Here is a 14199-nt window from a genome sequence, read left to right as displayed (position 1 = left end):
ACACCGCTGCAGCCCTCATCCAGGGGGTCCGGGTCAGCCGTCCAGCTGTGATGGGTTCTCCTGTGCCCCGGGGCTGAAATTTTATTCTACTGAATATTCTGCACCCCACAGGGTCTTTCTCATCCTTAGACTAAATAGCCTTTACCCCCAGATTTTTCTTCTCAAGCTTTCCACCATTTTTTCCGACCTTTTTGCATGTTCCCTGTCCCCCTGCCACGATGCTCGGCTGCTCCCCTACGACCCTTTAAGTGCTGTTTTTTCCAAGGCATCTTCCAGCCCACTAATGCTTCCTCCCGGCTCAGGGTCTCTCTGCATCATCCTCTGACAGGTCGCACATGGTCCACGGCGAGGCCTAAGGAGTATTTTGGGCTCTCCATCGCTGCCGACACCATTGGCGGTGCTGGGGATGCAGCCTGGCACCGGGACAGCTGCTGGGTTTGCTGCTCCCCACCGCGGGGGGAAACATCACGGCTGGGTCCCCCACCTCCAGCACCCACCCCAGCACCCCACGGACCGGCGGTCCCAGGGCGGTGGGAGGGGACCGGTCTCTAACAGCCCGGGAAGTTTGGCTCTTTGTGTTTCTTTGTGATTGACGTCTTGGTAATTATGCACCTTATGAAGATATGCGATGTAATCATACCCTTCTAAAAATGCCTTGGATTAAAAGCTTTTCCTGGGTCTTTAGGTGATGGGCCTGCAATTACAGAAAATGAACTGCATTTTAGCTTTCCATTGAAATTAATAACAGTGGTTCTCCAGTTGACTCCGTGAGTAGTTAATGGAACAAACTGGATGCTTCACTACGATATGGGTTTTAAAGCTATTTGAGAGAAATTCTGTGTTTCAAATAGGAAAATAATTCACACGATGCAAAACCATTTTGTTCGCCTCTTTGTGAAATAATGGCTCTGTGTAGCTTCAAGATGTAACTGTTTATCGATAATGATTTCAATGTGCTCTTCCCTCCCTCGCTGCACTTGGGGGGAATGACCTGCAGAGAACTTTGGAAAAAGAAAAACAAGCCAAGGAATTAATGATGCAGAAAAGCGTTCCAGCCTGGCCTGAGCAGCTCGACTGGCTTTTACCATAAACCTTGAAAAACAGATTCGTGTGAGCTCATGCAGGAGCGGAACAGCAAATATTTCGAGACTTGTTGAATTTCAGTTACCCCATCTCCAACTCGGCTCAGCTCCACTGTGATAATCGGCAAATTTGGGAGTGCTGCTGGTGGGCTGCAACGGATCTCGGGGGCGAGAGCAGCCAGCCCCTCTCCTCCATCCCAGTTAACCTGCCCCATAGGCAGGGACACAAATCCCTGACGTGTCTTCTGCTGCATCTGCCTCCTTTCATAGCTCCTTGCCCGCCGCGCAGAGGTGCGTCTAGGGCATCACCCTCCGGGTGAGCAGAAAAACGAGCGGTCCCTCTTTCCCCAGTGCTTTTTGCACGTGAACTGGGCTGAGGCTGGACCAGGATCCAACTCCGCACTTCCCACGGTGAAACCAGTCCCTCTGCTCCCCTGCACCGGCCACGGTGGTTTTGGACACCTGTGACCCTGTGCCTTATTCCTCTATGGACACCATTTCGGCATCCACGTTTTAATCTCCGGTGCCAGTTTTACTGCCTTTCCCCTGGACGATAGCACCATCTATGCCAGTTTTGGTACTTTCTCTGACATCAAAAATAGTTGTATTTTCAGAGCGTCTCTCTCAGCCGGCCAGAGCAACCTGAACTGCAATCTAAAGAAACTGTATTTCGCAAGGAACTTCTTGAATGAAACACTTGCTCCCTTTTTTTTCCTCTCCAAAAGCATCTGCCAGAAATCTAGTGAGACATCAACCATAGAAAAATATTTTTCATCAGCTGAGTCTCCTGGGACTCACCCACTCACAGGAAAATATTCCCTCAGTCAATAGCCATGTACGTGAACCTGTACCGCAGTGCCCACCCCAGGTACCCTCTCGGAGGTTGGGTGGCACCGATTTCCAACAACACGCTCCGAAACCCTGGGCCTGGGCCCAGAGCCACTTGCACCAGCAGCGCTTGCACAAGGACGGGTTTCGGTAGCATCCTGCTTCCCAGCCAGATTGGATGTGGTCAGGAATGAGGGTGCGTAATCAGTCAAAACCTCGGGACAGGGAAATTGTAGGTAACTTTTTAGCATATTTTATAGATAATATATTTTTATGAGCTATCTATTATGTTTTACCCATGTATTATAATTACCCATCTAACTAACTATGACTACCTGTATGGTATAGGTAACAAATTATAGATAATTACCTCAAAGTTTGCAGCCTTTTGGGTGGCCCAGCATGGGCAAGACTGAATTTCACTTGTTTGTTCTCCTTTCAGACTCGCAGCTCCTCGAGGCACGGCTCTGCTTCCTTACACAGCTGTAAATCAGTCTTAGCTAGGTTAAAAAAAACCCCACGCTCATTTTTCCTTTGCTTCTTTCGCTCCTAATTCGCCTTCCCCTCACCTTTTAAATAATCTATACCTTTCCCAAAGTACCAAGACCTGGGAAGGACTGATCTCGCCACCCTGGACCAGAATTGCTGCTGCAAGCTCCAGCCAGGACCGGTGGTTCAACCCCAGGGCAGGCTTTGAGGGCATCCATCAGCTCTGCTTCTGTCTACATGTATTTCATTTTATTTCTGTGTCTCGTTATTTTCGTTGGCAAGGAAGGTACGGGGAGGGATTTTTTTTGATCAGGAGTGGAGTCAATTGAGAAGCATCGCAGAAACATCTTTCAGCAGATGGCTGCTGCTGCACACCCGCAGAAGAAAACTTGCCCCAATTTAACGAAGTCTAATGCATTTGTCTGCTTTTAGAAAACCCTTTGTTTATTGCTGCAATTAGTTAATTCTCTCAGCAAATAGATCAACATCAACTAAGATGTGAGGCTCGCGGCTCATTCTTTGGTTATTATTTAAAAAATGAACAGCCAGATGGACATCTTCCTTGGTTTAGGGTAAATATTTTATCAGCCGCATCCTTCAGACACTGCTCTCCCATTCACAGAAAATAAGGAGCTGCTCACCTGGGCTTGCAAGCGGTTTTTTATCAATTGTATGGGTTGCGATGCTGAAATGAAAAACCTGTCGACTTTGCACGAGGATGGAAGGCTGAGCACAGAGATGCATCTTTGCGATGCAAATTTCCCCTTCATTTAGCGTGATTTTTTGTTATCAAAGAGATAAAAGCTAAGCAGGGAGCAAGGAGCAAAGCTGGCATGTTGTGACAGACACTTGCGAACAACAGATAAAATGTGCTGTTTCCAGCCTCAGCCGGGTGTGTCTGACTGTCATTCGGTGAGTCTCTGGGAGCCTTGAGTATCAGGTATTTTAATTATAAATGCTCAGTCAAGTCAATATATTTCTCAGTACAGGAGCAGCAGCAGATAAAAAGGATTTTCTTAAAATTCAGCACGTGCAGTGACATCCCCAGAATTGAAAAATAAGACAAGCATGCCTTTAAAAAAAAAAAAAAAAAGATTTAAAACTCACATATACAAAACAGGAACAGCAAAATAGACCTGTGGGGAGACTGCAGGTAAGCTTCAGCCCAAACTTGGAAAGAAACATAAGCTTGGGAAGTCTGGAAAGACTCAGCTATGTGTAACTACGTTGTACTTTCATACCTCGAAGTAAAACACAGCTGTGGCTGTGCGAACGTGGAGCTACCCAGGACCTTCACGAAGGAGGAGAATTTCACCGGACGGGCGTCTCTCCCACCGACGGTCTGGATGTGAGGCATGAGGATAGAGATGTTCTGCCCAGGCACAGATTATCTGTCATGTTGATACCTAATGTTTATACCAGGGAGCTTGGGCTCCCTTTCTCCTTAATGGAGAGAAATTGGCACTTTTAGGTGCTGTTCATCTCATCCTAATGTAGTTGTCTGAAATAAGTCAGATGACTCACACTGTGGGCATAGCTTTTTTTTTTTTTCCCTGTCTTGAAAGGGAGCAGGGATGAGCAGGCGAGGTACCGACTTTCGCACAATAGTGTCTGAAGGGAGGTGAGATGAATCCTACCATAGACAGGAGGAGGAGTTTTCCAAATAAATCAGATGTAAAGCCCCTGGGAGAGGCCGAGTCAAGAAAAATGAAGCAACGAAGATTTCAGCTCCGCTCCCGGGATGCAGGCGGCATCAGACAACGTTAAGCACATATGGTAAAACATAAAGATGGGGTGCCCAAGGGAGTCCCATGGGTTGGGGTACTCGGGGAGGTCCACGCTGGGGGGGCCATCGCCTCAAGCCATCTCCTGTAAAGTGTTCCTGGGTCGGAAACGATGCGTCTCAGACAAAACCCAGCTCAAAGCTTGCGGTCTGGGGGCTGTCAGGGAAACGTGACCTCTTTAGGGGTAACATCGGGTATCTCGGGAATGAGCCACCCCCCCCCAAGAGCCTGCGCCCTTGCTGGCTGCCGCTGTCGGCCGCAGGGAGCTGGGCGGCGATGCCAGCTGGTTTTAGGGCCCCCCCCCTTGGGGTCCCCAATTTTGCAGAGGGAATATGCCCATCCAGCTCATTGGCAGCTGTGGGAAGGGCCCGTCTCAGCCAACTTCACCCACCCAGAGGCTGAGCATCTCCTCTTATCGTGCCTCCACGAGCAGCAGGGAGACCGGGAAGGCGATTCCTCCCCGTACGTAGATGTTTGCCAGCCCTGGAGGCTTTCGTGCCCCCTAACCCACGAGGGGGTTAGCTGAGGGCCCCCCTGCGTGGCTAAACCTGAGCGAGGGGGTCCCACCATCACGCCGTCACAACCGAGCGGCAGCGCTGGGATGCGGACTTAAAGGGTGGACGTTTACATCAGGCATAAGCAGCGGCTGATTTTAATGACACGTTTAAAATAATGCATTGTTTTGACAATCATGTTAACTCGTGGTCTCTCAAAGGCGCGTGTTGCCCGATACACCTAAACTGAAGAAATATCAGCTCCTACCTTGGAGATATCCAAAACCTGTCTGGACACGGTCCTGGGCAACCAGCTTAAGGTGGCCTTGCTTACGCAGGGGGTTGGACCAAATGACCTCCAGAGGTGCCTTCCCACCACAACCCCTTTGTGATTCTGTGAAATCTAGAACTAATGTAAAAATAATACAGAAATTAAGAACGTTCTCGGCGAAGCTTTTCCTAAAAGATGACTCTGAGATTTTACGAAATGGCAATTTTCAAAACTACCTCCATCGCTCAGGAGTGCTTTCTCTTTGAAGTTTCATCAAAACAACACGCTCCGGTGGAAGCATTCACGTTGGCCTGCCAAGATCTACAGCTCACCGAGCGCTTTCCAGCAGAAAGGGGGTCCCCGCAGGGTCATCCCCCTCCTACCTGGCTGAACAGGAGCTCCTCACCACCACCACCACTGTTCACCAGCAAGACCAGAACAAAGCCCATCTCCCCTCCCAGCCTGCCCCTGCTCCCCCGCCACACGATGGGGACGTGGCCATGGTGCCGGGCATCCCTCCATAGTCACCCCATGGCAGCCAGCCTCCCGTCTTACTGCTTCTGCTTGGGTTTTCGTATACGCTACGTACACGCTGGAGAGATATGGGCAGCGAAACCTCATCCCTTTCCTCCCCTTCCATTGCTCCGCATCTCCGCACCTGGAGGGGAAGAGGATGCCGACGTTGGTTAGATACAGAAGTAAAAAGAAAGAAAAGGAGAGGAAGGCAAAGTAATTCTTCCCTGATGGAAAGCTCTCCTGTTTGTTCAGATCATTACCGTATCAGCAAACCCACATAAAAGTACTGTTAATGTTAATACTTTCCCAAGACTAATTAGGTTTAAATTGGGTAGAAAATATTGTGCAAATAACTAGTCGTGCATAAAATCCTCGGTGAAGTTTAAACAGGAGTGGCAGAAAACAGGGAAAATAGTTTTTATTAATGCATTTACACCTTCTTAGAATTTCCCTGAATTGTGTTTTACCTTGGCTATAAAAATGAAAACATTTAAATTTCTTTAAAATTACATTTGACTTAATTACAGCCAATCCCTAATACCAGCAAACAACCCATTTTGCCTACTTCCCAGCATAAATAGCCACCAGCCTCATCATTTCATAAAGAGTTGTTTTTCTACATGATGTTCTCTATGTGCAGAATGTTAATAGCTACTATAGCTGAATATGAATAGGCTTTGTAGCTCCACTTGAAATATAGAAAAATGGCCCAGACATTAAAAAAGATAAAAGGGAAAAGGGCAGTAATGAATTTAGAGGAAAATGAACATTAATGGTACTAGCATTACCTCATGTTCCACATAACAAATTATTGGAAATCTGTCAAGCACACCAAATTATCTACTCATCTGCTGTTGTGGGGCCCTTTGGAGCCATCCAAAACCAGCAAAAGCAAGACAATTTAAGCTAATTTTACTATTTATAACAATAGAACAGACCATTAAGATAAATTAATGTCATTATCAAGTTTCTATGAAAATGACAAATACCGCTATTTCAAGCAGCTTTAGAAGCTGTTGACTATAATGAAATCTGCTGTACAGGTACTAAAAAGAAACACTCCAAGTAATTATTTTCTAGTAGCTTGTTTGTTTCCTTCACATTCATTTACTTTCACCACAATTAGTTCTGTACACAATATATGGTAACTAAACAGTCAACACTACGCAGCATTAGGACTAATTGGGCAATTACGATGCAGTTTTCAGCCTTTTACGTCCTAAAGAGAGCCAGGAGTAAACATTTTAGAGGCAACAATAGCGGCACCGCATCGATTTGCGGGGTTGGAGTTTGAAGGAATACAAAGCAATGCGGGAAATAAAGCCAGGTAAAATGCTTTACACAAAACAGCCCGAAATGAGATGGTTTATTAAATGATCTAATTGCTGAGACTGGACACGGCCGACAGAAGCCAGCCGGGGTTAGGATTTTGGAAACCAACAGCCACTGTGACACCAGGCAGGGCTGGGAAAACGTGCGTGCTGGAAAGATTTATGCATATTCTTTCATAACTTCCTCGGCGTCGTACGCCAGGGGTTTCACAGGTACTGTCCCATCCCTTCCTGACTCCCAGCACTGCTGTGTCAGTCAACAAATTATGCAAAAAAAAATCTTTTCTTACTGCCAGTCTTGACTTTTTGCTTTAGAGGATAAAGAAAACGGAAGCTCCTCATCCCTCCTTCTCTCTACCGCTCATGATTTAGTAGACGAGGCCGGGAAAAATACACACGTACTGCAAACACGGCAGGGATGTGGCTCGATACGTGAATAAATTCCAGCCAAAGTGTCGATGTTCAGCTGCATTAACCAAGCACGATGGAGGTAGCCATGGAAAGCTAGGTGGAGATGTCACGCTTCCCCAGGCCAGCCTGGAGGCTTTCTTCTCCCTGCAGCTCGCTCACTTGGAGGGCAAGAGGAGGACGAGAGAGCTTAGCATCACTCTTTGAACTCCTTTTCGCTTTCCCCATTTCTGGAGCTGCCAAGCTTTTATCCGCTCCATGTATGCATTTCGTGCCAGCGACATAATGAAATAATTTGCATATTTGCACATAATTTCCACGCAACCGTCTCCAACTTTAAAGCTGTACGGCTGGGGTGTGGGGGCGAGCGTGGGATGCAGGGAGAGCTCACTGGTGGGATGCTGGGGGAGCAGCAAAAGCCCTGCATCCCTGCCCGGGGACACGCGAGTTGGGCCGGGAGCCTCCTCCTTGCCTGGAACACAGCTGAGGGGTTGAGCTGGGGGGTCCCAAAATTGCCGGGGTGGAAGCCACAATCCTCCCGCTCGGCAGGGCGGAGGACGGACCGTGCGCAGGGATGACCCACGTCGGTGAAGTCCCAAGGACCTGGGGACAGGGCAAGGTGGTCTCCAGCCCAGGGACAGGTGAGGAAGGTACCAAACCCAGCCGCTGACACAAAGAGCCCTCCTTCCTCCTCTTCCTCCTGGCCAGTCCCCGTCCTGCACCCGGTGATGCCACCATGGCACGGCGGCATCTTAGACTGGGTGCCGATCGGTTCTGTGCTAATGATAATGAAAGGCAGTTAGTCTCTAAAAGCATTATCACAACATTCATTGCATTTATGACATTTTATTAGTACTATCAGTCAGGGATTTTATGAAGCGGAGATTTGCTTTTTCCTTAATTAGACATTTATGAGAGAATATCAAACCTGACAATCCATTTAGGAATTTATTACAGAATAAAGAGACTCCAGCTGAAATTCAGCTTTGGTTTATACGCCTGGTTTCGCACTGAATTTAACAGGAGCTGCATCTGCACCAGCGCATATTTGGCTCAACGTCCTTGCGACAGACTATGCATCCATCAATTTAGGGAAGACTGAACCATCCACCCGGCTCCCAGCAGCTGGAGATGCTCAGGCTGCGTGGGGATGCACAGGCAAGAGCAAAGGTCCCATAAGCTCTTGCACCAGAATGATTTTTAATGGGTTTTTACAGCAACATCCTAAGTGAGTCGTACGCCATAAGCTGGACTTCTCAGTCTGCCAAGCCCTACAAAGAAAAGGCTTTTGAATCCCAGAGCCAGACACGGAGCGGTAGGGCAGCGGGGCTGTGTCCAAGGAAGGATGAGGAATTCAGGAGAAAAGTGGGAAAACATGTCCCTTGTGTGCCTAAAGGGCTCTTGTGGTTCCTGAATATCCAACCAGGGTTGAAAGGATTATTTTAACCGTGCACATTGATGACCCTAACGCTATACCCACTTCTGGCCTCTGCAGTTTTAGAAGGTGCTCAGTATTTAAGAAGTTACTAAAAAAACCCCATATGAAGACTTGGAGAAACCGCTGCTGTGAAAAACCTGAAGAGCTTATGAAGGATGTTTAGAGCTGACCTTGCTACAGTTTGTATGAATTTGTTCAGAAACAAAATGGGTTGCAAAGGGACTGTGTGATATAGAGGAGAAAGTCATAGCAAGAACTAAGGAATGAAGCTGCAGCCACCCAAATTCAGCTTGGAAGCGGAGCGCAGACCTCCACCGGGTGCTTAACCATTAACTCTCAGTGCCAAAGGCAATAGCTATGGCCAGCTGAAGGCTGGATGCCTGTATTCCCACACAAGTAATTGGGCTCCAGACAGAGGTAAGCAAATTAAATGTAATAGCCTGTGATAGGCAGGCAGTCTGCCCAGGCGATTTGAGGTTCCCTTCTGGCCTTAAATACTATGAATTTATGAGAAGGATCTGCAGGCTGAAGAGCTAGGTCAGTGGGGAGCTCACCTGGGCAGGCACATAAGATACATGCCAAAAAGGACTGTGATGGAGAAAACGCTTAAAAAGCACAACTATGGTGCATTTGCTGATTTTTCCAGACTTGTAGCTCTGTAAATAAAATATACCCTGGGAAACTTCTGAGAAACCGGGATTTTTTGTGAGGTCCTCTGCACGCACAGGAGCGTGGTGCAAGCAGGAAGGGAAAGATTTATCACGGGAGCCAGTTACATCCTTAAATACCAACCTTTCTCGTTCCACTATAAACAGATGAAACCCCACGGATATCCACACTCGTCTTTGATAAAGACGGCTCGAGGTCAGCTCCAGCTTTGGCAGTCACGGACGCTGCGCCCACCCTCGGTGCAGAACAGCAGACCCAGCCAGAAAGCATCAGCCGCTCGCCGGGCGAGCAGCCCCACGTCTAGCACCTCAGCTGTTCTGCCGGGGGCCTGGCTGCTGGTGTTTCCTCCGTGGATGCTGTTTAACATTTACTTTGTGTAAGAGTAATAAAAATTAATGCTATTTTTGCAAGAAGAGAGCCAAGTAGGGAAAGAAACGCGCTTTTTACATCCTTCATCCTGCCTCTTGCTAAAACTGCTTTTTTCTGTGTATGTGTGTTAAGGAAAGAGATAAACACACGCACCGACAGCGGAAAAGCTGCAGGCACGCTGGTGAGGGTAGAGAGAAAGGGAGAACTGAGCTTTTTCCCATTTCTTCACGGTTTAGGCAAGCCCTCCTGCCCCTGCCTTTGCCTGTGCAACCCCCAAAAAGCCCCAGTTCACCTGGCGGGTCCCTCTGGCATGGCATACAGCACAAAAAATCACAATCAGATTTCCTGTCAATCAAGCTGATGCTTTACAACAGATCTCAGCCTGACTAACCCAGAAAACAACGTGGTCACTGGTTTAGGTTGTTCTGGACTTTTCAGAGTTTGGGTTTAAGTTTTCCTTCTACACACCAGAAGCACAACCTGGGTAGTGATGAAGAAATCCCCTCCTCTCACCCCCATGAGTATTTTTCCTTTCCCGCTGCTTACAGAGAGAGCGCTAAGCCCTGATGTAAGCATGCTAAGATCAGAGCAACGAGACTGTCTTAAAAGTCTGCAAGCAGCCTGGCACAAAGCACTCCGAGGCGTGGGCTAGCACAGTAATTTAAGCAGCAACAAACCAGAATCCAAAGCGATCAATGTGCAGCTTACTGAAAATGGAAGTTTGTGAGCACAGAGACAATACGTTAGTGTACTAGCAAACCAAACACCACCAAACTGATCCTATTACATAGTTATTGTCAGACGAATTTCATCAAATCTCTCCATTTTAAGAAACAGATGGATTTTCAAGGACTTTTCCACTCAAAGAGGGCAGATGGCAGGAACCTGGTTCAGAGCTGACAACCAGCTCGCTGCAGTGCTCAGCAACCTGCAGACACGATGCTAATAGCTGCTTATTACATCTTTCTCCAGGCTGGATGCAGAGACACAGCCTCTTTCCCAGGAAAACGATCCACAGCACAGGGTGTGCCAGGTTCTACTAATGGAAAAGCTGTAGCCTCCTTAATTCTCTCTAAGCATCTCTCTTTCCCCCAGGAGAAATCCACCACCATTCCCTTCTGAAGACAGACAAAAACATGTTCCCTTCCATAGCATAGAGTCTATACGAGGGACACAACTACACGTACGTGGGAGAGTCTCAGACATCAGGACCGGCCGCTGACTCTTCTGTCCCCATCCACAGCCACCTGAAACACTTCTGCAACACCTCGGTGACACCGCCGTGGTACCGAGGCACGTTTCTTGGTATTGCACCATTGCAACTTCAACACCGACACCGAGGGTGTTGCCACCGGGCAGCAGATCATGAATACCTGCCAACGCATGGACATCATCAGAGCTGCGTGAGGGATCCCGGTGTCTGGATGTGGGATATGTGGTAGGACCATGGGGGACATGGAAGGCATAGAGTCTGGTTCTTGGGCTGGATGCATTTCAAATGTATTTGTATCATATACATTTCTACATTGCCACTAACAAGATAGTCAATCCGTATTTCCTCCCAACTCCATCTTCAGCATTTGCTTCTGCTACTAGTCTGTCCACCAGTTGTGCCGGCACAGTCATTTGCGCAACATAGGGTGACCAAGACCACTGTACTTATTTGGATTAAAAATAACTCACCTTTTTGCCAAGTCATTTTTCAGCTGTTTGACTCGGCAGTCACAAAACTGCTCATGCCAGTACAGCACAGGTGGTAGCATGGCGGGTGGGAATGAAAGGACAGGGAAGGGAGGAGAGAGCAGTGGCTGACGGAGAACTGTCTCCACATGAGGCTGTGGCTTTGTGGTGAGCAGCAGAGCATCTCTGCCCCTCGCTCCTGCAGCGCATTCCTTTGCCCACCTGGTACCGTGTCCCATCTTGGCTCTGGAGCAACCATTCTGCAGCCACATTGTGAAATGAGTCGAGGCTCTTGGCCTCACCTCTAAAAAAAACCTGCAGAATACTTATTTTTAAACTAGATCAGTTTTTCAGTCACAATTCACAGCATGGACGTAGTTCCTGCGCATTTCAATGGGTGGTATGACATAGCATGGGCTGGAACAAGAGAAATGCAATTTACAGCAGCTGCTGAGACTGCTTCATACAGTAACACCATTGAGCAGCGTAAGTCAGGACCAAAGCGGGATGTCTGTGTCCACAAAAGACTTAACAATTTTCAGCTCCTCCCTTTAAGCTTAGCTAGAGCAATCTGTTGAATGGCTAATGATGCAAGACTTCTTAAAGGAGTATAGGTTTCTTTTAAGATTGATATGATAAAGACGAAGTATGCAACGTACGTTGTCACACTTTCCTCTGTGATGAAAACTGAAGAGATAAACATGGAATATAAACCGGTTTGTGATGTTGTGGTCCATGACCTTTGTCTCCAAAATTAAGCTCTATAAATAAATAACAAACCAAGTGCTGTCAATTAAATTCTGAGAACGATCACTTTATTTGAAGAACACAAGGAATACTTATATAGGTATTTTTAAGCCCTGAGACTACAGGTCTTTGAAGCCTAAGCAAAGCTTTGAGTTCCGAGGAAAGCGGTGGCCCCCCAGGGAAGAGCAAGATGGGGGTGAACACAGCTGCTCAAGTTTGGCTCAGGGCCTTGCTCTGAGCCCCACGGAGTTATTACCAAGGTGGGTGTGCAGGGAGCAGCGAGAGAATCAGAGAAGAGCTGACACTCTTTCCCCAGTGGGCCTATCTGCTCACACTGCTGTGCCCTTTCAGTTGAGAAATAAATCACCTTCTCCATTACCGGGTGTACCAGGGTGATGAACTGCACCCCGGAGCCCCAGTTCCACCTGGGGAGCTCACTGCACTCTCCAGCCAGAGCAGTTCATACATCACCTTTGCTGCTGGCCTGAAGGACACAGGCAAGTCATGACTAAATCATGAAATGGCAGCTTGAATTAAACAGTGATTCACTTTTTTACAGCCCGTTAATAGCAAACCATCTCTAATTACAATAATCTGTGGTAATAAATGCCAATTAATATCAGATTTGTCTGGGAGAAAGATAATTTGCTATCTAAATTGAGGGACATGAAATGATTTCGTACACAGGTGCTGCTCAAAGACATGATTTGGGTTGCACATGGGGACCATCGCAGAAGGTTAGACCAACACTATCTTTGGCCAGCACAGTTACAGGAGACCGTGACAAATAAAATATCCAGAGTTGCAGCTGCTGTGGACGGAGGTTTGGGACTTTGCACTGACTACTGGAAAGCATGATTTAAAACCTGGGTCAGGTTTCTTAGGGCCTTCTTCAGTCAGGGGCTGAAGCTCTGCAAGGACTGAGATTCCCTGGCTGCCTGGGGGAAAACCCTGGCTCTGTGGAGTGTCTTTTCATCCAGAGAGTTGCCTCAGATATTTCATTTCCCACTTGTTTGCATCTTACCTCCAGGTACAATGAGGTCAGTAGGAGCTTTGTTTCACCCACTTTCATAAGTACTTTTTCCACTGTGCACAAGGAACTTCGTGCTCTTACTTTTTTTTTTTTTTCCAGTAAGCTCTCACTCAGGTCCCTCATGAAGGCTTTTACAGAAATGGAGCTGTCACAAAAGATCTTCCTATGAGGATTAATAACTAATCTAATCTAAAGTGGTTAAAAGATGTGAAACAAAAGGTGGAAAAGATGAGGCAGTTTTTCACAATGAAGGAAATAACCACTGGGGAGCTGTGCCGGCCAACATTTTCATAAGTTATTTGGACAAGGGGTGAATAGCAAGGTGACAAAGTTTGCTGATGTTGCAAAATTGTCAGGGGTAACGATGACAACTGGCTACGAAGAGCTGCAGATGGATTTTATGCTGTGGAGTGACTTTGAGGATAAAATGGAAGATGAAGTCCAACATTGACGAATGCTAAGTAATGTGCATGGAGGGGAAAACAATCCTAAATATGTATGCTCAGTGAAGGGCTTTAAATTAGCTATTATCACCAGGGAAGAGATCTTTGAATAGCTCTCTGAAATGCCAGCTCATTACTCAGAGGTGGTCAAGAAGGTAAATATGATGTCAGGAGTTATTAGGAAAAGAACAGAGAGCAAAATAGAAAACACTATTATGCCATAGTATGGATGTTATGTATGCATACTGTATACAGTTCTGGTCTCCCTACCTTAAAAGCCTGTGTTAGAGCTGACAAACGATGAGATAAGGATACTAACGGTATGGAATGACTTCTGTGGGAAGTGACCGCAGATATGAGGACAATGAAGTTTACAAAAAGAATGAAGACGGTGATATGTTATGAATGACATTGAGAAAACAAAAGAGAATGGCTATTTACTATTTCTCAAAGAATAGTAAGTTTTAAAAGAAACAGAAAAGCCCTATTTTACTTAAATTTTGAAAATTGTTGTCACAAGAGATGAGCTACATAAAGGCACAGATGAGTTATAAAAGGGATTAGACACAAATGGCATAAGAAAAAAAAATCAAGTGCGATTACAAAGATGGCAATGC

This window comes from Harpia harpyja, chromosome 17, assembly GCF_026419915.1.
Source record: "Harpia harpyja isolate bHarHar1 chromosome 17, bHarHar1 primary haplotype, whole genome shotgun sequence".
Classification (NCBI taxonomy): domain Eukaryota; kingdom Metazoa; phylum Chordata; class Aves; order Accipitriformes; family Accipitridae; genus Harpia; species Harpia harpyja.
This window is presented reverse-complemented; position numbering follows the sequence as displayed.